Source organism: Salvelinus namaycush, chromosome 3 (assembly GCF_016432855.1).
Source record: "Salvelinus namaycush isolate Seneca chromosome 3, SaNama_1.0, whole genome shotgun sequence".
Taxonomy (NCBI): Eukaryota; Metazoa; Chordata; class Actinopteri; order Salmoniformes; family Salmonidae; genus Salvelinus; species Salvelinus namaycush.
In genome coordinates, this window is record NC_052309.1 from 56,437,169 (window position 1) to 56,461,713 (window position 24,545).

Consider the following 24,545-nt stretch of genomic DNA (forward strand, 5'->3'; position numbering starts at 1 on the left):
TCTTATTCCATCCCTTTACTGAGATTTGTGTGTATTAGGTAGTTGTTGTGGAATTGTTAGATTACTTGTTAGATATTGCTGCACTGTCGGAACTAGAAGCACACGCATTTCGCTACACTCGCAATAACATCTGCTAACCATGTGTATGTGACCAATAAAGTTTGACTTGATTTGATCCGGAAAGGGGACCAGACTTGAATGCAACACTTTAACTAGTTGCCTTGAACACAACTCAACAAGCATCAGCTGTAACTCATTGCTAATCAGCCTCCACACCTGTCCTCACTCTCCTTATATCCCACTGCCACCCTACTTAATCCTGACCAAACTAACATCCCTCTTGTTCTGCAGTGCATGTCGCATTGCACGACACTGTGCGTCACTAGCCTGATCAGGTATTGCATCCCTCCTCCCATTCTTCACCTATCTGGTATCTCTTGGGTTCTTCTAAGGATCTCCTGGTGGGATTGCCATCACAAAAACAGCCTAACTACTACGACCTGACAATGTCGACCTGAGACTCCAAGCCAAACTCTACAGAGTCGTCCCTCCCCGGGATCCTATATCTGCAGTCCTCGTTTTCATCAAGTCCATTCTCATTCCCCTCCTGAATCCTCCTTCTCAAATCCATTCCATTTCCTCAATAAATATTCTAAACCCATTTCAATGTCTGGTCCTTCAACTAATTGAGACATGATTGATAGCTGCAATATGCTCTGGGTATATTAGAGAGAATTCAGGGAGAGTGTTTTACCAGTGCAACTGTTCTCTCCGTTCTGGACAGATGGTACGTTTTATTCTCTCTCTCTGTTCTTTTGGTTCTATCAAGGCAAGTCTACTGATGAATGTGGAGAATCCACTGGTGTTCCATGAACTCTAAACAAATCAATTCTATAATCTATTTTCAACAACAGTTACTGAAATGCTTCCCTTGTGGGAAAAACCAGACATTTCACGCGATCACATGTGATCTTACGCGAAGTTAATATGATGATATGTAAATGCAACATCTGATAACATAACTGCACATGTGAGAACTTCAGCACGTGAAAACCATATCATGAAATAAATGTGACATGGGGATTTGTTATTATTTAACTAGGCAAGTCAGTTAAGAACAAATTCTTATTTACAATGACGGCCTAGGAACAGTAAATAGAGATGCAAAAGTTTTTCACGTGAAAGTTCAAATGTCAAATTTTTTTGTAAAGGAAGTAATGAAATTGTATGTGGGACTAAAGTAAATGGTACACTGTTAAGCTAAAATAGTGTGGAAATTTTAATCAAAAACAAAATTTTTACATTTGAAAAAACTCACCAGGTGATTTGAACTATTACCCAAACTGGGATTTGAACTCACGAACTCTAGATTTGGAATACGCTGATCTTTCTGTTGCGCCACGAAGTCTAGCGTTTTTAGAAATCCCCTACTCAGAGATGGTGGTGTAGCAAGAAGATCAGACTTTTTTTTGTCTGATTTGGAACACTTCACATATGATATTTCACATAAAGTTTCACATGGATTTTTAGATGTGATTTCACAAATGCCCTGAAATAAAACATTTGTGGTTAGGATGTCGCCAGAAAGTTATAACAGAGTTGCATTGATTTCAACTTACATATTGTGCAAAACATGGATATTTCACATGTGAAATCATGTGGTTTTTCCATAAGGGTTGGCTGCCTAAAATGAAGGAAATCTTTAAAGTTTTCTTCCTCCTGCCAGAATGCAGTTTTTCTCTCCCTTCTATCAAATCTGAAAGAATCATTGTTTTGAGCTGCAAAGATCTATCTCAGGAACACTCGATCACTGCAAATTTACAGAGGACCATTGTTTTCAGGCGTCCTTCCTAACTCATTTGCCGGAGAGGAAGGAAACCACTCAGGGATCTCACCATGAGGCCAATGGTGACCTTAAAACACTTTTGGTCAATTTTCGCCTAAAATGACATACCCAAATCGAACTGCCTGTAGCTCAGGACCTGAAGCAAGGATATGCATATTATTGTTACCATTTGAAAGGAAACACTTTGAAGTTTGTGGAAATGTGAAATGAATATAGGAGAATATAACATTAGATCTGGTCAAAAATAATACAAAGAAAAAACTGCATTTTTTTTTGTTCCATCATCTTTGAAATGCAAGAGAAAAGCCATAATTATTCCAGCCAAGGCTCAATTAAAATTTTGGGCACTAGATGGCAGCAGTGTATGTGCAAAGGTTTAGACTGATCCAATGAACCATTGGATATCTGTTCAAAATGTTGTATCAAGACTGCCCAAATGTCCCTAATTGGTTTATTAATACATTTTCAAGTTCATAATTGTGCACTCTCAAACAATATCATGGCATTCTTTCACTGTAATAGCTACTTTAAATTGGACAGTGCAGTTAGAATAACAATAATTTAAGCTTTCTGCACATATCAGATATGTCTATTGGAATTTGTTTTGTTACTTACAACCTCATGCTAATCACATTAGCCTACGTTAGCTCAACCATCCCGCAGGGGGGACACCAATCCCGTAGAGATTAATTAATGGCTGTGATAGGAGAAAACTGAGGATGGATCAACAGCATTGTAGTTACTCCACAATACTAACCTAATTGATAGAGTGAAAGGGAAGCCAGTACAGAATAATAAATATTCCAAAACATGCATACGTTATGCAACAAGGCACTAAAGAAATACTGCAAATATATGGCAAACAAGTAACTTTTTGTCCTGAATACAAAGTATTATGTTTGGGGCAAATCCAATACAACACATTACTGAGTACCACTCTCCATATTTTCAAGCTGCGTAATGTTATGGTTATGCTTGTAATAGTTAAGGACTGGGGAGTTTTTCAGGATAAAAAACAAATGGAATGGAGCTAAGCACAGGCAAAATCCTAGAGGAAAACCTGGTTCAGTTTGCTTTCCACCAGACAATGAAAGGTGAATTCATCTTTCAGCAGGACAATAACCTAAAACACAAGGCCTAATCTACACTGGAGATGCTTACCAAGAAGACAGTGAATATTGCCAAGTTACCATTTTGAGTTAAATCTACATGACAATCTATGGTAAGACCTGAAAATAGTTGTCAAGTAATGATCAACAACCAATTTGACAGCGTTTGAATAATTTTTTAAAAGAAAAATGGGCCAATGTCGCACAATCCAGATGTATTAAGCTCTTAGCAACTTACCCAGAAAGACACACAGCTGTAATCGCTGCCAAAGATGCTTCTATAAAGTATTGACTCAGGGGTGTGAATACTTATGTAAATGAGATATTTCTGTATTTAATTTTCAATACATTTGCAAAAAAATCACTTTGTCATTATGGGGCATTATGTGTAGATGGGTAAGAAAATAAAATCTATTTAATAAATTTTGAATTCAGGCTGTAACACAACAAAATGTGAAATAAGTCAAGGGGTATGAATGCTTTCTGAAGGCATATCTTTGCGAGGCATTGGAAAACCACCCTGGTCTTTGTGGCCTCATTTGCATATCCTCCTGTTTTGCTACGTTGCTGAGCTTAGCTAACGGGGAGCATCGGTTGCTGCCGGTAATCCTACCGTGACTGAACGCCTTTCTGTGGGCCCACAGTATATGGTTGCGTCCCAAATGGCACCCTATTCTTTTTATAGTGCACTACTTTTGACCAGGTTCCATAGGGCTCTGGTCAAACGTAATGCACTACATAGGGACTAAGGGTGCCATTTGGGACGCAGTCCACTATGTCATGTGATAGAATGTTTCCCTTGATAAAACTGCACACCCACATAGAGGTTGATGTTGGTTCCCCTATAGTTCCTCATTGGGAAAGATTCCCTTAAAGGATCCTTGGTAGAAGACTGTTGTTGTTGAGGAAAACCCTCAGGTAAAAAACAATGGTCCTTTGTACACGGAATGTACAAAACATTAAGAACACCTTCCTAATATTGAGTTGTGTCAAGTTGGCTTGATGTCCTTTGGGTGGTGGACCATTCTTGATACACACAGGAAACTGTTGAGTGTGAAAACAAACCGGTGCGCCTGGCACCTACTACCATACCCCCTTCAACAGCACTTGAATCTTTTGTCTTGCCCATTCACCCTCTGAATGGCACACACACACAATACATGTCTCAATTGTTACAAGGCATAAAAATGCTTCTTTAAACTGTTTCCTTTCCTTCATCTACACCGAAATGAATTGAATAAGTGACATCAATACGGGATCATAGCTTTCACCTGGTCAGTCTATGTCAAGGAAAGAGCAGGTCTTCTCGATGTTTTCTACACTCTGTGTATATATTCTCCCCTTTCTCTAATCACCATCACTACTATTATTAATTTCTGATCGATTGTTATTGTCAATGTCATTATCTCGTTTCGCTTTAGCAACAGTGGCTTTATCATCCATGCTATAAAGCTTATCTACATCTCAGAGATAGAGAGAAAGAGAGAGAAACAGAGAGAGAGAGAAATAGTCAGAGACAGGGAAACACCTAGGGAAAAGAGCGAGGACGTGGTGGATTCGCATGAATGAATAAGTAGCAAGATCTTAGCAATTCCCCCCCCAAAAGCACTATCAATTTATTTATAAAGTTGATAATCCATATTCATTCATGAATGCACAGAGAGAGAGAGAGAGATGGAGGGAGAGAAAGAGATTGAAAAGGGGAGAGAGAGAAAGAGAAAAAAAGGAGAAAAAGGTGGAGAGAAAGGGAGAAAGGGAGAGATGGAGAGAAGGAGAGAGGGAGGAGAATGCTGTGCTGAGGAATAAACGAAGCGCGAACCACTGCATTTAACCATAGTAAAAAGATTGGAAACATGGACAAGTACAAACAGACCTCCTATGACCTCCATAAGACAAGCACAGAGGCAAAAAGACAGTCACAATTCAACGACACAGACAGAAGATGTTTGTGGCAGGGACTTATCACGGATTATAAAGAAGGAACCAGCTACGTCGTGGACACAGATGCCTCCCTGCCAGACAAGCTAAACATCTTTTTCACCAGCTTTGAGGAAAACAGAGCAGCCGATGCGGGGCCCCCGCTTCTCACGAGGACTGCAGGCTCCCGATCTCTGTAGCCTACGTGAGAAGGACCTTCAAGCGTGTTATCCCTCGCAAGGCTGCTGGTCCAGATGGCATCCCAAGCCGCATCCTCAGAGCATGCGCAGACCAGCTGGCTGGAGTGTTTAAGGACGTTGTCAACCACTCACTATCCCAGTCTGTCATCCCCACTTGCTTTAAGATGGTTACCATTGTTCCCAAGCACACCAAGGTAACTGAACTAAATGACTATTGCCCCTTTTTTTAAAGATGAATACAAAATAAAACACTAATATATACTGTATACCTTGATTAGATAAGAATTCGCCCCCCTGAGTCAATACATGTTAGAAACACCTGATTTATAGATGTGAGTCTTCTTGCGTAGTCTATTAAGTACTTTGCACACCTGTATTGTGCAATATTTGCCCATTATTCTTTTTGAAATTCTTCAAGCTCAGTCAAGGTGTTGGGGATCATTGCTAGACAGCAATTTTCAAGTCTTGCCATAGATTTTCAAGCAGATTTAAGTCAAAACTGTAACTTGGCCATTCAGGAACATTCACTGTCTTCTTGGTAAGCAACACCAGTGTAGATTTGACTTTGTGTTGTAGGTTATTGCCCTGCTGAAAGGGGAATTCCTCTCCTAGTGTCTGGTGTAAAGCAGACGGAAGCATGTTTAACTCTAGGATGTTGCCTGTGCTTAGCTCCATCCCGTTTTGTTTCAATCTGGAAAAACTCCCCAGTCTTTGCCAATGTCAAGCACACCGATACCATGATGCAACCACCACCATGCTTGAAAATAAGGAGGCAGTTACTCAGTGATGTGTTGTGTTGTGTTGGATTTTCCCCAAACATAAGGCTTTGCATTTAGGCCAAAAAATGTATTCATTTGCCATGTTTTTTTGAAGTATTACTTTAGTGCCTTTTTGCAACACATATGCATGTTTTGGAATTTTTTTAATGTATATTTGTATTCTTCTTTTCACTGTCATTTAGGGTATTATTGTGGAGTCACTACAATGTTGTTGGTCCATCCTCAGTTTTCTCCCATCACAGCCATTGAACTCTGTAGCTGTTTTAAAGTCACCAATGGCCTCATGGTGACATCCCTAAGCAGTGTCCTTCCTGTCCTGCAGCACAGTTCAGAAAGACAACTGCATCTTTGATGTGTCAAGGTGGTTTAATACATCAACCACAGCATAATTATTAACTTGACCATGCTTAAAGATATATTCAATGTCTGATTTGTTATCTACCAATCACTGCCCTCCTTTATGAGGCCTTCGAAAGGCTCCTTGGTCTTTGTAGTTGAATCTGTACTTGAAATGCAATACTTGACTGATTGAAACCTTACAGATCGATGTATATATGGGGGACAGAGGAAGGGGTAGTCATTCAAAAATGATGTCAACCACTATTTTTTAACACAGGGTGAATCCATGTAACTTGTTATGTTATTTGTTAAGCCAAATTTGACTTCTGAGCTAATTTAGGCTTGCCTTAAAACTTCTTATGGCTGCATCCCGCTACCGGGATCGATATGACAACAGCCAGTGAAAGTGCAGGGTGCCAAATTCAAACAACAGAAATCTCATAATTAGAAAATTCTTCAAACATACATGTGTCTTATATCATTTTAAAGGTAATCTTGTTGTTAATCCCACCAAAGTGTCCGATTTCAAATGTGCTTTTCAGCGAAAGCACTACAAACGATTATGCTAGGTCACCACCAAACCACAGCCATTTTTCCAGCGAAAGATAGCTTTCACAAAAAGCAGAAATAGAGATAAAATTAATCACTAACCTTTGATTATCTTCATCAGATGACACTCATAGGACTTCATGTTACACAATACATGCATGTTTTGTTTGATAAAGTTCATATTTATAACAAAAAATCGTCACGTTACATTGGCGCGTTACATTCACTAGTTCCAAAAACATCAAGTGATTTTGCATAGCCACATCATTTCAACAGAAATACTCATCATAAATGTAGATGATAATACAAGTTATACACATGGAATTGTAGATATACCTCTCCTTAATGCAACCGCTGTGTCAGATTTCTAAAAAACTTTACGGAAAAAGCAAATCATGCAATAATCTGAGACGGAGCTCAGAACAATAGCCAAATTAGCCGCCATGTTGGGGTCAACAGAAACCAGAAAATACATGATAAATGTTTCCTTACCTTTGATGAACTTCATCAGAATGCAGTCCTAGGAATCTCAGGTCCACAATAAATGCTTGATTTGTTCGATAATGTCCGTTATTTATGTCCAATTAGCTACTTTGGTTAGCTTAGCGCGTCTGGTAAACAATTCCAAAGTCACAAAGCGCGTCCACTATAACGTGACGAAATGTCCAAAAGTTCCGTAACAGTCAGTAGAAACATGTCAAACGATGTACTGAATCAATCTTTAAAATGTTGTTAAAATACATCTTGAATAACGTTCCAACCGGAGAATTAGATTGACTTCAGATGAGCGGTGGAACAGAGGTCCTCCTCATGTGAATGCGCATGTGAAAGCATGGTCAGCTCGTGGCAGTGATTACTCATTCCTGTCTCCTTTGGCCCCCCTTCACATTAGAGTCATCAGACAAAGTTCTATTGACTGTTGACATCTAGTGGAAGCCGTAGGAAGTGAAAACTCATCAATATCTCGCTGTAATTTCAATGAGAGCTTGGTTGAAAATCTGCCACCTCAGAAAAAATTCAAACAGGAAGTGGAACTTCTCAGGTTTTTGCCTGCCATATGAGTTCTGTTATACTCACATACATCATTCAAACAGTTTTAGAAACTTCAGAGTGTTTTCTATCCAATACGAATAATAATATGCATATATTAGCAACTGGGACTGAGGAGCAGGCAGTTTACTATGGGCACCTCTGTGCACCTTTCATCCAAGCTACTCAATACTGCCCCTGCAGCCATAAGAAGTTAACAAAGGGGGTGAATACATATGTAACTATATTTTAGTTATAATTTTTTAAATTAATTTGTAAACATCTGTAGAATTTTCTTTTCACTTTGACATTATGGAGTATTTTGTGTAGATCAATGACAAAACTGTTTTATTAACCAGTTAATGATGTGGGCTAAATCAAGGTCACAGGGAGTGTTTCTTTGTAGTCTTAAACAAATCTACTTTGAAGTAAAAGTATATACCTCACAGACATGGGTATGGGCTTAAAAAAGAAGACACCTGTACCATTTCAGATATACTGTAGAGTTGAAATGTATTTTGAGTTTGCATCCCAATATTACACTTTATAGACATCACAGAAGACTTAAATATAACAATATTAATTGACATAGAAACAACGGATTTTCTGCATTTTAACAAAATAATCTTTATTCATTATGAAATTATGAAAAATATTAATAACATTCCACCCATGAGGCCGCAAAGGTCATTTGACTGCAGGAAAGGGGTACATCTATTTCAATCCCACCATAGTGCCCTCTAAGCTCGTCCCTAAGCTCGGGGCCTATTTTTCCTAGATTTCCTGACAGGACGACCCCAGGTGGTGAGGGAAGGCAACAACACGTCTACCACGCTGATCCTCAACCCGGGGGCCCCCCAGGGGTGTGTGCTCAGTCCCCTCCTGTACTCCATGTTCACCCATGACTGCGTGGCCACGCACAACTTTAACTCAATCATCAAGTTTGCTGACGACACAACAGAGGTAGGCCTGATTACTAACAACAACGACGAGACAGCCTACAGTGAGGAGGTTAGAGCCGTGACGGACTGGTGCCAGGAAAATAACCTCTCCCTCAACGTCAACAAAACAAAGGAGCTTATCATAGACTACAGGAGACAGAAGAGAGAGCACGCCCCCATCTACATCAATGTGGCTGCAGTGGATAGGGTCAAAAGCTTCAAGTTCCTCGGCGTGCACATCACTGAGGACCTGAAACGGTCTCGCCACACCGACATCGTGGTGAAGAAGGTGCAATAGCGCCTCTACAACCTCAGGCGGCTGAAGAAATTCAGCATGGCCCCATCGACCCACACAAACTTCTACAGATGCACCATTGAGAGCATTCTGTCGGGTTGCATCACGCCTGGTACGGCAACTGCTCCACCCTCAACCTCATGGCTCTCCAGAGGGTAGTGCGGGCAGCCCAACACATCACTGGGGGCATGCTGCCTGCCCTCCAGGACATCTACAGCACCCAGTGTCAAAGAAAGACCTAGAAGATCATTAAGGACCTCAGCCACCCGAGCCACGGACTGTTCACTCGGCTATCGTCTGAGACGGAGACAGTACAGGGGTATCAGAGAGACTACAAAACAGCTTATATTACCAGGCCATCAGACTGTTGAACAGCCATCACTAGCCATCTACCAGGTGATGCACACTCTCTCTCACAAACCACAGCCAACGCTGCTGTCCCATGCTATAGAGACATTGAACCACTGGCCACTTCTCGTTCCACACTGTGTATTTAAAAACTGTATCCCCAAAGTAGCTAATAATAATATTTCTACTACTGTACATTGTACTTTAGTCACATTGTTTATACACACCATGACCTCCCGGGTGGCGCAGTGGTCTAGGGCACTGCATCGCAGTGCTAGCTGCGCCACCAGAGTCTCTGGGTTCGCGCCCAGGCTCTGTCGCAGCCGGCCGCAACCGGGAGGTCCGTGGGGCGACGCACAATTGGCATAGCGTCCTCCGGGTTAGGGAGGGTTTGGCCGGTAGGGATATCCTTGTCTCAGTATGTAAAATGTAATAAAATGTATGCACTCTACTGTAAGTCACTCTGGATAAGAGTGTCTGCTAAATGACTAAAAATGTAAATGTATTTACAGTTTACATGCACTTAGGTTGGAGTCATTAAAACTCGTTTTTCAACCACTACACACATTTCTTGTGAACAAACTATAGTTTTGGCAAGTTGGTCAGGACATCTACTTTGTGCATGACACAAGCCATTTTTCCAACAATTGTTTACAGCCAGATTATTTCACTTATAATTCACTGTATCACAATTCCAGTGGGTCAGAAGTTTAAATACACTAAGTTGACTGTGCCTTTAAACAGAAAATGGTGTCTAGGCTTTAGAAGCTTCCGATAGGCTAATTGACATCATTTGAGTCAATTGGAGGTGTACCTGTGGATGTATTTCAAGGCCTACCTTCAAACTCAGTGCCTCTTTGCTTGACATCATGGGAAAATCAAAAGAAATCAGCTAAAACAATTGTAGACCTCCATAAGTCTGGTTCGTCATTGGGAGCAATTTCTAAATGCCTGAAGGTACCACGTTCATCTGTACAAACAATAGCACGCAAGTATATAAACCATGGGACCACGCAGCCGTCACACCGCTCAGGAAGGAGACGTGTTCTGTTTCTTAGAGATGAATGTACCTTGGTGCGAAAAGTGCAAATCAATCCCAGAACAACAGCAAAATACCTTGTGAAGATGCTGGAGGAAACAGGTACAAAAGTATCTATAACCACAGTAAAACGAGCCCTATATCGACATAACCTGAAAGGCTGCTCAGCAAGGAAGAAGCCACTGCTCCAAAACCGCCATAAAAAAGCCAGACTACGGTTTGCAACTGCACATGGGGACAAAGATCATACTTTTTCCTCTGGTTTCCTCTGGTCTGATGAAACAAAAATAGAACTGTTTGGCCATAATGACCATCGTTATGTTCGGAGGAAAAAGGGGGAGTCTTGCAAGCCGAAGAACACCATCCCAACCGTGAAGCACGGGGGTGGCAGCATCATGTTGTGGGGTGCTTTGCTGCAGGAGGGACTGGTGCACTTCACAAAAATAGATGGCATCATGAGGGAGGAAAATTATGTGGATATATTGAAGCAACATCTCAAGACATCAGTCAGGAAGTTAAAGCTTGGTCGCAAATGGGTCTTCCAAATGGACAGTGACCCCAAGCATACCTCCAAAGTTGTGGCAAACGGCTTAAGGACAACAAAGTCAAGGTATTGGAGTGGCCATCACAAAGCCCTGACCTCAATCCTATAGAAAATTTGTGGGCAGAACTGAAAAAGTGTGTGCGAGCAAGGAGGCCTACAAACCTGACTCAGTTCCACCAGCTCTCATTCAGGAGGAATGGGCCAAAATTCACCCAACTTATTGTGGGAAGCTTGCGGAAGACTACCCGAAACGTTTGTCCCAAGTTAAACAATTTAAAGGCAATGCTACAAAGTACTAATTGAGTGTATGTACACTTCTGACCCACTGGGAATGTGATGAAGGAAATAAAAGCTCTCTACTATTATTCTGATATTTCACATTCTTAAAATAAAGTGGTGATCCTAACTGACCTAAGACAGGGAATTTTTACTTGGATTATATGTCAGGATTTGTGAAAAACTGAGTTTAAATGTATTTGGCTAAGGTGTATGTAAACTTCCGACTTGAACTGTATGTACTGGATTCTTGACATAGCTCACTGTAATATATCTACTTCTGTGCATACCATTTTTAGCTGATCTTTGATTACTGATACAGTGATACTTGGATTCTTAATCAGATTCTTTCCACTGGGAAGAACGTTTAAATTTGCCCTTACGTTTACATTTGGACATGTTATTGCACTGTTACGAGCTAGCAACATAAGCATTTCACTGCACCTACTATAACACCTGCTAAACTGTGTATGCGACCAATAAACTTTGATTTGATTTTAAATGAATACTTTAACCCTGCGGGGGTCAGATTTACTCTGAGTACATAAACGGGACTGGCTGATCAACCGGACTCCTGAGACAGCAGGTGTTAACATCATGATACAGTACACCTATGGGATACTGAGAGAGAGAGAGAGAGAGAGAGAGAGAGAGAGAAGAAATGGAGAGAGAGAGAGAGAGAGAGAGAGAGAGAGAGAGAGAGAGAGAGAGAGAGAAGAGGAGAGAGAGAGAGAGAGAGAGCGCAAGCAGATGAACCAGTTATCGCGAAAGAAGTGATGGATTACATACAAAGATAAAAAAGGAGACTATAAGAAATGAATCTAACCAAATGCAATGCAGTAACACGACAGAAGAAGGTATGAAGTTGATAACAGACAAAAAAAAGGAAAGTAAGTCTTACCTCTGATTGCGAGAGTGTGAAAGCTTCCCTCATAAACAAGTCTATCTCAATGCACGGGGGTCTGAACTAACAGGTGGTGAGAGAGAAACCGAGAGAGAGAGATAGAAACCCAGGGAGAGAGAGAGAGGGAGGGAGAGAGGAGGGGGAGGGATAGCTGGTTGGAGTGAGAGAGAGGAGAGATTGGGAGGAGTGAGTATTTAACATTCAATAAAGAAATCTACAGTGTTACAGATAGAGTTAGGGAAAGAGTTAAGGAAGACGAGTGGTGAGGAAGGAGTGTGTATATGTGTGTGTGAGTGTTGGCGGGGAGGATTGGGTTGCGAAAATATTGCTTGCAGTGAATTATCTGTATAATGATAATATTACGACTTTTTCCCCCTCCCTCTCTCCTCTCCTCTCTCTGTCATTTGTTCTCTAGGCTTTCTCTGCATTTTGTCAGTCTCTCCTCTCTGCCCTCCTCTCTCCTCCTCTCCATTCCTCTTCTCTTCACTGTGCAGTTACATTTTTTGTGTGCAATATCCTCTTGGCCCGCCTGCATTAATCTTCAATGTCAACAGTAATGAACCTTTGTGTTTAATCACAGTGCATGTATTGGATGTACTCTCTCTCTCTCTCCCTTTCTCTTTCTTCCTTTCTCTCGTCTTCTCTTCTCGCTTCTCTTATCGTCTCTCTCTCTCTCTCTCTCTCTCTCTTCTCTTCTCTCTCTCTTCATCATGGGATGATTGCAGTGGTAGAACAGAGCTTAATGCGACACGCTGCCAGCTACCGCATCTGTCTCTCTGTCTCTGTATAATTTCTGTCTAATGATGCCTAATGATACATGCGTGCACATTACTCTCACACACATGTTGATCTACAAAAGCATGTGCAAACACACACACACACACACACACACACACACACACACACACACACACACACACACACACACACACACACACACACACACACACACACACACACACACACGGATAATAACAGAGGGTTTTCTTCTCAGGAAGGGTGTAACTGATCAGATCATACATTTTCCCTTGTCTTGCCTTTCCCTCTCCTTCTCGCCATATTTCTCCCTCTGCCCCCTCTCTCTTTATTCCCCCCCCCCCCCCCCTCTCTCTCTCTCTCTCCTCTTTCCTCCTCCCCCTATTTCTCTTTTCTCTCTCTTCCCATGTCTCTTCCTCTCTCTCTCTCTCCTGTCTTCTTCTGGTCAGTGTGTGGACAGACAGCACAGATATGTGTCCCTTGGGTGAGGGATCCCGACTGTTTCCCTCCCCCCCAAAAAATCCTCCCTCTACTCTACTATCTTCATCCCCTCTCTTTCTTTCTCTCCCTCCCTCTCTTTCTCTCTTCCTCCCACACACGCTCCCTCCTTCCGCCCCCTCCCTGCGCACCAAAGGGATTGTATCAGGGTTCCTGGGGTGCTGCTTTTTGTTTTTTGATCTTCAGCCACTCTCCTCCATTCTGTTCCCTGTCTCTCTCTTTATCTCTCTCTCCCTCTGATCTGGAGAGCCATGTAATACGCACCGGTTCTATTAAAACGTGAGGCCATGTTGGTTTTTCCTCTTATAAAACCCAAAAGTGACACATTGTTTGCTGTCTTATTTTTAAGCCAGCCACAAGATTCAGCTTCAGCACAACAACCTCTCCTCTCAGCTACCGTGGCTTCAGCTAGGAACCATTTCTCAGTGTGTGTGTGTTCGTGCGTGCGTGTGTGTGTGTGCGTGCGTGTGTGTTCGTGTCTAAATACTGTTATTGAAGAAACAACAATCCAATTCACAAGCACAGAGCTTTCTCTTTGATTAAATCCATTGATGCTTTACACCTCCGCATTTGGTGACTTCTTTAGTTTTGACTTGTAGAATGCTATACCTTCATTAAAGTGATAAGCCGCTGTTTGGAGGATATACTGGCACGGGTGTTGTTAGGCCCGAGACAAAGTCAAGCCAATATATCCTCCAAACACCGGCTTTGAGGGCATTATCACTTTTATACAACGGGTTACCAACATATTCAAATAATGATTGACATATTTTCATTAAAAACATTACTTTGATGAATGTATTCATACTACTTCATCCTTCCACAATGTATAGTCCCTAAACAAATCTATGGTTGCTACCCAAGCCGGTTTGTTCTAATGGTTCGGGTTGCCAGAGAAGCAACCCAGTCGATCAGTCTTTTTGTTCTGTATCTACGGACGCAACCCAGTCTTTCGTTCTAAATGTTCCATTGCCATACTGGCTGGCAAGGTTCTTACTTGCTAGCTAGCCAACGGCTAACTTACAGTCACGTCAATCAGTGCAGACAGAATAACAGCAAAGTAGCTGCATTTGTTTCAGCTGTTTTCTAGTGATATTTATTTGGATACATCCATAACACTGAGCTAATGAGGCACGATTTCACCTGGCAGAGAAAATGTGCTCTCTCTCGTCAACAACACAGCTAACACAATCACCTCAAACTGAAGCTGAAAAGACTGCAAACTAGCTGCATTTCATTTCGTTTTACCTTTTTTTCAATTGACATTTCTTTGTATATATCCATAAAAATGATGCTAGCTGATTCATGATTTCAACTGGCTGAGAAACGTTGCCTGCTTCTCTATCGTCCCGACTCCCGACCCCTACACGTTCATTACTATGGGACAGTTGGAGATCGAATTTGAATATTGAAACAATGTTGCAAATGTCAGGGACAGACAGCAAGGTTTATACAAATCTCTGCTGTTGAAAACAAAATTATCGTCTAAAAGAAATGTGAGATAATGTCTAGATGCTTTTTATAGTGGAGATCAAGTTTATAACTTCCCTGCCTGGGCTGAAGATACAGTGGATTGCGCAGTCAGATGGAACAGAGTAAATAGGCATTTTAACGTCAAATGTCAATAGGCATTTTAACGTCATTCAAAAACTCAATCATGGACACTCTTATTGACAGTTGTGGCTGCTCTGCATGATGTATTGTTGCCTCTACCGTCTTGCCCTTTGTGCTGTTGTCTGTGCCCAATAATGTTTGTACCCTGTGCTGCTGCCATGTTGTGTTGCTACCATGTTGTTGTCATGTTGTGTTGATACCATGCTGTGTTGTCATGTGTTGCTGCCATGCTATGTTGTTGTTTTAGGTCTCTCTTTATGTAGTGTTGTGTTGTCTCTCTTGTTGTGATGTGTGTTTTGTCCTAGATTTTTATTGAATTTTTATTTTATTTTTAATCCCAGCCCCCGTCCCCGCAGAAGGCCTTTTGCCTTTTGGTAGGCCGTCATTGTAAATAAGAATTTCTTCTTAACTGACTTGCCTAGTTAAATAAAGGTTAAATAAAAAATAAAAGATTTAGCCAGTGGTAACTTGTGGAATAGACACCGGCTGGAATGCGCTTTTAATCAATCAGCATTCAGGATTACACCCACCCGTTGTATAATTTCCCTTTTCCACTCCAGTGTGTTGTCAGGCCATGAAGTGAGAGACAGCCTTTATGAAACAATAACAGATGAGAGGAAAGAAGAAAGACAGATAGTTGTCTGGGTCTATTCATCAGACACCACATGAAAGAAAATAGACGAAAACAAGGAGGGGTTACCTGAACTGTCATTTGTTATTTTGCTACAGTGTGCACTAACCTCTCTATCAGCAAGACCAGCACGTGCACTTCTAGTCTCCAAAGTACCCTTTTCGTTGTGGTATAATTTCCCCAAAAATGTAAAAATGAATATATACATTTTTTGTCATTGTTGTTCTGTGTGTGTGTGTGTGTGTGTGTGTGTGTGTGTGTGTGTGTGTGTGTGTGTGTGTGTGTGTGTGTGTGTGTGTGTGTGTGTGTGTGTGTGTGTGTGTATCTATTTGCAAAAAAATATATGGGAAGTGATGCAGACAATTACATTGATGGATGCTACAATCTATCTGCAATATTAAAGCTGCTCTACCCGCTAAAATATGTTATTTATTTAAATAAATAAATCAAATATACCTAGCAATGCAGAATAGGAATGATATGCAGAGATCAAATTAAATCTCATTGCCAAAACATAAGTCAGTGTAATACATTGAGGTTTTGTGTGCACATGACATGTTATTCTTGCTGATATACTGCGTCATGTTGCACCTATGCAACAACCACTTTGTAATATTAATCCCTTTCCTTCTCTTTTTCAGGAGGACATTTCTGACATTTCACATTCTTTAAAAAAAGTGGTGATCCTAACTGACTTAAGACAGGGAATTGTTACTAGGATTAAATGTCAGGAATTGTGAAAAATTGAGTTTAAATGTATTGGGCTAAGGTATATGTAAACTTCCAACTTCAACTGTACGTATGTATGTATGTATGTATGTATGTATGTATGTATGTATGTATGTATGTATGTATGTATGTATGTATGTATGTATGTATGTATATACTACCGTTCAAAAGTTTGATGTCACTTAGAAATTGTGTAGACATTGTTAATGTTGTAAATTACTATTGTAGCTGGAAACGGCAGATTTTTTATGGAATATCTACATAGGCATACAGAGCCCCATTATCAGTGTACTACTCCCTTCACAGAACAGCACAAACTGGCTCTAACCAGAATAGAACGAGGAGTAGGAGGCCCTGGTACACAACTGAGCAAGAGGACAAGTACATTAGAGTGTCTAGTTTGAGAAACAGACGCCTCACAAGTCCTCAACTGTCAGCTTCACTAAAAAGTACCCGCAAAACACCAGTCTCAACCTCAACAGTGATGAGGCGACTCCGGGTTTCTGGCCTTCTAGGCAGAGTTGCAAAGAAAAAGCCATATCTCAGACTGGTCAATAAAAATAAAAGATGGGCAAAAGATGACAGACACTGGAAAGAGGAAGATTGGAAAAAAGTGTTGTGGACAGACGAATCTAAGCTTGAGGTGTTCGGATCACAAAGAAGAACATTTGTGAGATGCAGAAAAAATGAAAAGACGCCATCTGTCAAGCATAGTGAAGGCAATGTGATGGTCTGGGGGTGCTTTGGTGGTGGTAAAGTGGGTGTTTTGTAAAGGGGTAAAGGGATCTTGAAGAAGGAAGGCTATCACTCCATTTTGAAACACCATGCCATACCCTGTGGACGGCGCTTATGTGGAGCCAATTTCCTCCTACAACAGGACAACGACCCAAAGCACAGCTCCAAACTATGTAAGAACTATTTAGGGAAGAAGCAGTCAGCTGGTATTCTGTCTATAATGGAGTGGCCAGCACAGTCACCGGATCTCAACCCTATTGAGCTGTTGTGGGAGCAGCTTGACTATATGGTACGTAAGAAGTGCCCATCAAGCCAATCCAACTTGTGAGAGGTGCTTCAGGAAGCATGGGGTGAAATCTCTTCAGATTACCTCAACAAATTGACAACTAGAATGCCAAAGGTCTGCAAGGCTGTAATTGCTGCAAATAGAGGATTCTTTGACAAAGCAAAGTTTGAAGGACACAATTATTATTTCAATTAAAAATCATTATTTATAACCTTGTCAACGTCTTGATTATATTTCCTATTCATTTTGCAACTCATTTCATGTATGTTTTCATGGAAAACAAGGACATTTCTAAGTCACCCCAAACTTTTGAATGGTAGTTTATGTACACTGGTAGTGTACATATACACATATACAGTGCATTTGGAAAATATTCATACTCCTTCTCTTTTTCCACATTTTGTTACGTTACAGCCTTATTCTAAAATGGATTCAATTGGACATTTTTTTATTTAGTCCCATTTTAGAATAAGGCTGTAACGTAACAAGATCAGGAAAAGGGTAAGGGGTCTTAATACTTTCCGAAGGCACTGTACAAAGTATGTGGACACCCCTTCAAATTATAAATAAAAAATTAAATAAAAAACTGAAAGGTGAAGATGTTACATTGTTTAAAAGATCAAGATATGGAAATAGAGAGGGAAAGAAAGGAGAGTGAGCAATAAATAGATATATAGATAGATAGAGTGAGAGCCAGAGAGAGAGAAAGGGTATGTATTTCACTGGACAGTAAGTGAGTGACAGTGAACCAGACTGATCTCCCGAAACCAGAAATGGTGGACGGTTGGGCATGGGACGAGCAACCCCATCCAGTAAAACCTTTGTGCTACAGAAACAGCAACAAATAACAATCCTACAACTGGATGCGAAGATCTCCCATAGTCCCAGACTTGTATGACTGCCATCAGCGAAAACCAACGGGAAACTGGTGACGTGAACATGGGAGCACTGAACACCTTAAACAAACTGCACATTGGCTTATGGAATGTTTGAACAATGTTTGAGTCCGGAAAGCTGACACAGGTTCCAACGAAATGAGGAGATACAAGCTACAGATTCTGGGAGTGAGTGAAGCCAGGTGGACTAGCTTTGGTTCCACGAGAACCAGCACTGGAGAAACAGTACTACACTCTGGACGGGAGGACGGACAACATCGTGAAGGTGTCGCCGTCCTCCTACAGAAAGGGGTAGATAAAAACTCTCATGGAATGGAAACCAATCAGCAGCAGAATGATAACAGCCAGACTTAATGAACAACATACCAAACTAACACTAATCTAATGTTATGCTCCCACAAATTATGCCATATATGAAGAAATATACCTGTTCTATAACACCCTCCAATCTGAAGTAGAGAAGACACCTGCTTCAAGACCTGCTCCTCGTCATCGGAGATCTAAATGCAAAGGTTTTGCACCGACAACAACAACTACGAGAGAACAATGGGGAAGCATGGCTGTGGAGAGATGAATGACAACGGTGAGACCTGGCAACATTATGTGTCACAAATAACCTGGTGATTGGTGGCAGCCTGTTTCCCCACAAGAATATCCACAAGCTGACATGGTACTCTCGTAATGGAAGAGACAAGAACCAGATTGACCACCTGATGCTGAAAGGCAAGTGGAGAAGCTCGCTGAGGGACGTCAAGGTGCGAAGGGGGGCAAATGTCGCCAGTGACCACCATCTTGTGGCTGCTGACATCAAACTAAAGCTGAAACGTTCAAGCCCACTGACAAAAGGAACAACAATATGTGATGTTGGCATGCTGAAGGACCAAACCATCAAGAAAACCTTCATAATGCAAGTTTGCAACAAGTATCAAGCCCTTTCAAACAACACAGAAGAAGAAGATGAGGAAGTGACTCAGGGAAATATAGTGGGAGAAATTAATTAAAGCTTACAGTGAAAGCAGCAAGAAAACCATAGGACCAATAGGAAGAGACAATAACTATCCGGACTGTTTTGCATCGTCACTTTCTGTTGTACGCGGAACGAGGAAGAGCTTGGAAAGTTTGTTGGTCAAAAGTATATTGGAAATTTCTTGGTAGCTACTGTCATGACGTTGGCCTGTGGGTAAGGTTTATGACCCCCCCATAAAGACCTTTCTCCCTTCCCTCTCTCTCTGACTCTACTGAAGGACTCTTGAATAGTCTTTGTTAAACATAGAGAGTCTGGGAACATCAAACAAGTGGGGGGAAAGGAACCATATTTCGGTTATAGAACCAGTTGAAAATATGAGTTGGTACTTAATGAATATGATGTCAGTTCGGGTTGTCATCTGAGACATTATGACTGATGACAGGACGACATAAACTGTATCTGGGAAAGTCTACACATTCTAGTTATCAGATTCACATGGAATTGTTGTGCAATTTAAATGTTTGAATATGAAACTATTTGTGAAAAGATTAAATGTAATTTTAGCTTCCAAATGAGAGAATTGGGTTTACATAAGGTTAGAGCTCTGCTCAATCACTGGCCCGCCCCTGTGAAGAGACATTGGTTATAAACTATGAAACACACCGTTCTCTCCCTCCACTATATAAGCCCTTGACGAAAAAATAACTTTCTGTTCCGGGTACATTAGGGCGACGGTCCGATGTCAGAACGATTCAGATAATAACTACAGAACTAAGCCAACCTCAGCGTGAGCTTTGGTTGCGAATGGTATGAACTATGAACTCTTATTCACTACAGAAGTGATACCTCCTTGCCGTTGAGTTAGCAGCGGCCGCTGTAAACGTGGGCTAGGAAAGGACGGATGACGTATCCAGTCTAACACACAACGACAATACTGCAACGTATCCAATTTACCACCATAGACATTCTTCCGAGGACAGCAAAATCTCTGATGGACAACACGGCCAGCATCTATGACCAACCTACCGAAGCGCAGCTCAGAGTAAATATTTATTGCATTTCCCTTTTCCAAGTGGCCAGTAATTTAGAATGCATAAGATACTGTATTTACGATAGCATAGTCTCTCCCTTTGTTCCTCAATCTTCCCGCTCTTTCACTCAAACCCAACCCACTTTCCTTTGTGTAACCAGCCGTCATGTCGGCTCTGTCCACCAGGGACGTTTTCTGTATGACATAATTTGCATTCTGTGTATATGTAATTCTGTGTGATTAGTTAGGTATTTAGTAAATACATAATTAAACCCAATTTTGTATTGCTGATTCAACTTGTTAGGCAGGGTTCGTGAAGATAACCAACTTTCAGATGAGACTGAAATAAGGTGACGATTAATATTGACTGCTATTGATGTAAAATATTACTAGGTCTTTAAGAGTTTATTCGAAAGATAACAGCTCTTTAAACACTCTTTTGTGGTGCCCCAACTTTCTAGTTAATTACATTTACATGATTAGCTTAACTTAATCAGGTAATATTAATTACAGAGAAAGGATTTTATAGAATAGCATGTCATATCACTTAATCCGGCATAGCCAAAGACACGACACTACCTAGCTTCTTATGTTGGTGTAACGAGCCTCCTCCTTCTCTTCATCCGAAGAGGAGTAGCAAGGATTGGACCAACGTGCAGCGGGTTGTGAATACATAATGAACTTTATTTAACAAGACGAAACTAAACACACGAAGAACACTTGATAATTTTACAAAACAACAAAACGAAGTAGACAGACCTGAACGAGAGAACTTACATAAAACATGAAGAACGCATGAACAGGAACAGACTACATATACTAACGACAACGAAACAGTCCCGTGTGGTGCGAACATACACTGACACGGAAGACAATCACCCACAAACAAACAGTGAGAACAACCTACCTTAATATGACTCTCAATCAGAGGAAACGTCAAACACCTGCCTCTAATTGAGAGCCATACCAGGCAACCCAAAACCAACATAGAAACAGAAAACATAGACTGCCCACCCAAAACTCACGCCCTGACCAATAAACACATACCAAACAACAGAAAACAGGTCAGGAACGTGACAGAACCCCCCCCTCAAGGTGCGAACTCCGGGCGCACCCCTACAACTCAAGGGGAGGGTCTGGGTGGGCATCTGTCCGCGGTGGCGGCTCCGGCGGTGGACGAGGACACCACTCCACCACTGTCTTTGTCCCCCTCCTTAGCGTCCTTTGAGTGGCGACCCTCGCCCCCGACCATGGTCCAGGAACCTTCACTAAGGCCCCTCCTACATAGAGGAGACAGCTCAGGACAGAGAGGTAGCTCAGGACAGAGAGGTAGCTCAGGACAGAGAGGTAGCTCAGGACAGAGAGGTAGCTCAGGACAGAGAGGTAGCTCAGGACAGAGAGGTAGCTCCGGACAGAGAGGTAGCTTAGGACAGAGGGACAACTCTGTACTAATGGCAGCTCCGGACTGGGTGGCAGCTCCGGACTGAGTGGCAGCTCCGGACTGAGTGGCAGCTCCGGACTGAGTGGCAGCTCCGGACTGAGTGGCAGCTCCGGACTGTAGGGCAGCTCATGACTGTAGGGCAGCTCATGACTGGAGGGCAGCTCATGACTGGAGGGCAGCTCATGACTGGAGGGCAGCTCATGACTGGAGGGCAGCTCATGACTGTAGGGCAGCTCATGACTGTAGGGCAGCTCATGACTGTAGGGCAGCTCTGGCAGCTCCTGACTGGCTGGCGGCTCTGGCAGCTCCTGACTGGCTGGCGGCTCTGGCAGCTCCTGACTGGCTGGCGGCTCTGGCAGCTCCTGACTGGCTGGCGGCTCTGGCAGCTTCTGACTGGATGGCGGCTCTGGCAGCTCCTGACTGGCTGGCGGCTCTGGCGGCTCCTGACTGACGGACGGCTCTAGCGGCTCCTGACTGACGGACGGCTCTAATGGCTCGGGACAGACGGGCGGCTCTAATGGCTCGTGGCAGACGGATGGCTCAGAAGGCGCTGGGCAGACGGATGGCTCAGAAGGCGCTGGGCAGACGGATGGCTCAGAAGGCGCTGGGCAGACGGATGGCTCAGACGGCGCTGGGCAGACAGATGGCTCAGACGGCGCTGGGCAGACAGATGGCTCAGACGGCGCTGGGCAGACAGATGGCTCAGACGGCGCTGGGCAGACAGATGGCTCAGACGGTGCTGGGCAGACAGATGGCTCATACGGTGCTGGGCAGACAGATGGCTCAGACGGTGCTGGACAGACGAGCAGTACAGGCGGCGTTGGGCAGACAGCCGACTCTGACCTGCTGAGGCCCACAGTAGGCCTGGTGCGTGGTGCCGGAACTGGTGGTACCGGACTGGAGACACGTACCTCAAGGCTAGTGCGGGGAGCAGGAACAGGGCACACTGGACTCTCGATGCGCACTATAGGCCTGGTGCGTGGTACCGGAACTGGAGGTACCGGGCTGAGGGCACGCACCTCAGGGCGAGTGCGGGGAGAAGGAACAGTGCGTACAGGGCTCTGGAGACGCACAGGAGGCTTGATGCGTGGTGCCGAAACTGGAGGCACTGAGCTTGAGACACGCACCACAGGGAGAGTGCGTGGAGGAGGAACAGGGCTCTGGAGACGCACTGGAAGCCTGGTGCGTGGTGTAGGCACTGGTGGTACTGAGCTGGGGCGGGAAGGTGGCGCCGGATATACCTGACCGTGTAGGCGTACTGGCTCCCTTGAGCACTGAACCTGCCCAACCTTACCCGGTTGTATGCTCCCCGTCGCCTGACCAGTGCGGGGAGGTGGAATAACCCGCACCGGGCTATGTAGGCGAACCGGGGACACCATGCGTAAGGCTGGTGCCATGTAAGCCGGCCCAAGGAGACGTACTGGTGGCCAGATATGTAGAGCCGGCTTCATGGCACTTGGCTCAATGCTCAATCTAGCCCTACCAGTGCGGGGAGGTGGAATAACCCGCACCGGGCTATGCACACGTACAGGAGACACCGTGCGCTCTACTGCGTAACACGGTGTCTGCCCGTACTCCCGCTCTCCACGGTTAGCCTGGGAAGTGGGCGCAGGTCTCCTACCTGCCCTAGACCCACTACCTCTTAGCCCCCCCCCCAATGTTTGGGTTGTACTTGCGGGCTTTTCGGGCTTCCGTGCCGGTTCCTCTCTCCGGTTTCCTCCGCTCTCCGAGCTGCCTCCAGCTGTTCCCATGGGCGGCGATTCACTTCAACCTTAGCCCATGGTCCTTTTCCTTCCATGTTTTCCTCCCAAGACCAGAAATCCTGCTTCGTGCGCTGTCCGTTAACCCGCTGCTTGATCCGGGTTTGGTGGGTGATTCTGTAACGAGCCTCCTCCTTCTCTTCATCCGAAGAGGAGTAGCAAGGATTGGACCAACGTGCAGCGGGTTGTGAATACATAATGAACTTTATTTAACAAGACGAAACTAAACACACGAAGAACACTTGATAATTTTACAAAACAACAAAACGAAGTAGACAGACCTGAACGAGAGAACTTACATAAAACATGAAGAACGCACGAACAGGAACAGACTACATATACTAACGACAACGAAACAGTCCCGTGTGGTGCGAACATACACTGACACGGAAGACAATCACCCACAAACAAACAGTGAGAACAACCTACCTTAATATGACTCTCAATCAGAGGAAACGTCAAACACCTGCCTCTAATTGAGAGCCATACCAGGCAACCCAAAACCAACATAGAAACAGAAAACATAGACTGCCCACCCAAAACTCACGCCCTGACCAATAAACACATACCAAACAACAGAAAACAGGTCAGGAACGTGACAGTTGGATCCTGCAACACAGTTTGAATCAATTGCTGGGACTGCTTGTATCTTTCCAGTGATCCTGCCAACCAAGGACGGGTCTGAAGAGCTATTTGGAGTCGCAGCTAGCCTAGCTGCTAGCTAGCTGGACATCAAGCTAGCGAGGTGTTCTTGAACGCAGCCCGCGACGCGGTTAGCCATTGTGGCTGGGACCTCAGATTGACCCGGGTTTGTGGCTGTCTAGATCCCTGCTGTTTGTTGTTTTACATTTTCCCAGTGACCTGCCCTGTCTGGAACTGCGAGGAGTAACAGCCTAACATACGTTGCTAACTACCATGACAAAGACCAAATCCGGCGGGAGTACCGTTGAGGACAGTGCCAGTGGTGTCTCTCTATCACACGTGAAGGATCTTTTAAACAAACAAAAAGAAACCTATAAGCAGTTGTTACAACAACAAGAAAATAGTTTCAAGTGTTTTGTCCGAAATACTCGTGGATTCTACTAAT